Source organism: Silene latifolia, chromosome 11, assembly GCF_048544455.1.
Source record: "Silene latifolia isolate original U9 population chromosome 11, ASM4854445v1, whole genome shotgun sequence".
In the NCBI taxonomy this organism is placed as follows: domain Eukaryota; kingdom Viridiplantae; phylum Streptophyta; class Magnoliopsida; order Caryophyllales; family Caryophyllaceae; genus Silene; species Silene latifolia.
In genome coordinates, this window is record NC_133536.1 from 167633641 (window position 1) to 167636735 (window position 3095).

The window sequence follows — 3095 nt, forward strand, 5'->3', positions numbered from 1 at the left end:
GATGAGGAAAGTGGCTATTCATTTTATAGATGCATCCATTACTTGTTTTGTGTGCTTTAATTCTTGGATGTGTCGCCATTTTCGCAAGCCCCACCTTACCTTGCAAGAAGGCATCCTACCTCATGGTTGTCTTGTTGTGAGTTGAAGGGGCGGAGTGAGACCGCTAATTGTCTCACATCGGCTATATTAGTAGGATAGTTTGAATAAGGGTCCTAATTTTTGTCACCTCTTTACACGGGACGAGCAAAGGTTCGGTTTGGGGATGTTTGATGTGACTCATATTTGAGCACATTTAGTCCCCGAATTAGCCTCGTTCCTATGCTTTATAGTGCATAATTGGGTCATTTACTATCTTTAGTTTCCCATTTTTCATATTCTTTGAAGTTTTGTTTCCATGGTAGGAGAGGAGTGCAAAACTTGCATTTACATGGCGAAATGGAGCTAAATTGATTGCATTTAATGACCAAGCATCAAAGGGAAGATGATACTAGAAAGCCTATGTAGATAATAAAGTGGATTGGGCAATGATGAAAGGATCCTTGAATCCTCAACAAGATCCCCGCGGATTGTTGAGGAATGAAGAGAAGAGAAGTTGTCTGACCCAAGATCCGAGCGGATTGCCAGCAATCCGGGCGTCTCCCTCCACCACAATCCGAGCGTCCCGAGCTTAAGACGCTCGTCTTGAAGCCACAGGATCCGAGCGTCTCCTCTAATGATCCGCTCGAATCACCTGATAGAACCCACCGTGCTAGCTTCCAATCCGCTCGGGACGAGCATATCCACTAGGGACCAGCAAAACGGAGATGCTCATCTCCTTGGAGAGGAGCATTTCCTCAACTTTTCTTAAGGGTATTAATAGTCATTTAAGCCCTTAGTAACCCTAATCTTTGTACCTAATCTTTAGTATAAATACCCCTTTGTACTACTTAGATTAGTGATACGTGCATATTCTATACACTTTATCTGCGGTTTTGGCACGTATTTCCATGCATAACTGATAGCTTAAGGCTACTATTTCTCCCGAAACGGTTTACTTTGCATTTTCTATGATTTATTGTAGGAATGCGTGGAAGTAGGTTAAATCAAGCCAAGTTTGTCCTCCGGAAGCAAGTTCAAGGAAGCCAAGAGAAAGGAGAGTTCATTCACTCACCTTGGGATGCGTGCAAGGAGTGAAGAGTTGATTGGAAGCAACAAGGAGCCACTGCACAGCATTTTCAGTCGATCGACTAAGACTTTCAGTCGATCGACCACGGAGCTCGAGGCGAAGCTACTTTTTGTTCCGCATGTTCAGTCGATCGACCGTGCTGACCAGTCGATCGACCTGATTTCAAGCTGACGTTTAATTTTCCGTGTTAGACTTTTAAAAGCCCAACTTGTAATTAACTTTCAGTATCTTTTTATCAGTAGAACGCAGCAACTTTTAGGTTATGTTTTTTTGATTCTAAAAAAAAACTGAGTTTTCAGATCTAGCTTGAGACGGAAACCTTTGATTGGAATGCTTTGTTCTTGATATTCAATTAGTAAGCCTTTTATGCAATTCTTCTTTTTCTTATTTTTGCTTGTTAATTTAATTCTTGTTTCATTAGTTAATTTCAGTAATTGAATTTCTCTCCTTTGTTCTAGTTAGATTCCATCATGTTGAATTTGTCCTTTTTTGTTAATTTCGCAATTAGTGTAGTCATGATTATGCGTAGGTAACTCCTTTGATTGGGAATTAGGTGAGCCATGGTATAAAATTAGGATTGTTGTGTAGCATGAGTTCTTCCGTATCGGTCTTGTTATCTTTTGATGGATTTCTTTGCTAGGTCGAAAGATTGGTAATTTGATTTATCGCGAGATTTAGAATTTCTCTTGAGTGAAAGCTTTGATAAATTCTAGGGAATTATTGGACCGTGAGGTTATTTGAGCTTTGATCGAAAGACTAGCTTATTTTCCCTGAGACCGTATTATGAGATCTCTGCTGCCTGACTGACCTGTTATTTGCCATGGTGAACCGAAATTCTCGATCCTCTTTTTATCTTGTTAAGAATATTCATTTTAGCAATTAGCCAGTTAATCAATCGTTTTCAAAACCCCCAATTTATCGTTACTTTATAGACTGAAAAAAAGCAAACAAAATCAACCTTGTCTCTCTGTGGTTCGACCCTTACTATCACTAGCTATAGTTTTAGTTTGGAAATATAAATTTATTTTTGGTACTAAACGACGGTATCAAATTTTGGCGCCGTTGCCGGGGAGACGGTGTAATTCTGTTTGCTTTATTTTAGTTTATTTTTCTTGTCTCAAGGAACTTTTGTTCCTTGAGGCCGTTGCTTACCTTTGCTTCTAGTTTTGCTTTTGCACAGTTAGAAGACAGGTTTTGAGAGGAAGACTTGAGTACTCTCACTTTGGAAATTATGGCTACGATATATGATAATTTCCAGCAAAAGGAGCACCACCTTCCTAAGGGGCAACAGTTACCTACCCCTTCTACCGGTAAATTCGAGTTTCGTTCCTCTTATATTGATTTAGTGGAACGGAATCAGTTTGCGGGTCTACCAGATGAAGACCCCTTGAAACATATGGAAATTTTCACGGACTATTGCTGTTCAATACCTATACCGGAGGGGGTAACTCAAGATGAAGTAAAGGGGTTCATGTTCTTATACTCCTTGAAGGATTCGGCGCGAGATTGGTATCGCTACCTCGATAGAGTAGCAGCTGGAGTCACTGGTTGGACATCTTTAGCACTAGCCTTCTATAAGAAGTACTTCCCACTTTCGAAGACTGATGCCTTGAAGAGTAAAATCACGAGTTTTCAGCAAGGAGCCGACGAAGATTTTTGTGAAGCATGGGGACGTTTCAAAAGTTTGGTCCGAGCCCCCTCATCATGGTTTCAAAGAATGGTATCTTTGCAATCTATTTTACAATGCTTTATATGATGATTACAAGGTCATCTTGGATGCAAATTTAATAATGGCAGGTTTCAAAATAATACCGGTCAAAGTAAAGGTTGGAACACCATTGAGGAGATGGCAGTCCATAAAGCTGAGTTTGGAAGTTCACGTGGTAAGTCACGAAAGCAAAGTGAAGACATGATTGCTGTTGTGACACTT

The 3095-nt window shown here is 40.2% G+C and overlaps 1 non-coding gene across 1 annotated transcript; it reads right to left on the reverse strand.

The window, feature by feature from the left end:
• Positions 1 to 2769: 2769 nt before the first annotated feature.
• On the reverse strand, positions 2770 to 2876 carry LOC141616142 (small nucleolar RNA R71). The gene has a single exon (XR_012530511.1). It is a non-coding gene; the product is annotated as a small nucleolar RNA R71 (small nucleolar RNA).
• Between the last annotated feature and the right edge of the window lie 219 nt (positions 2877 to 3095).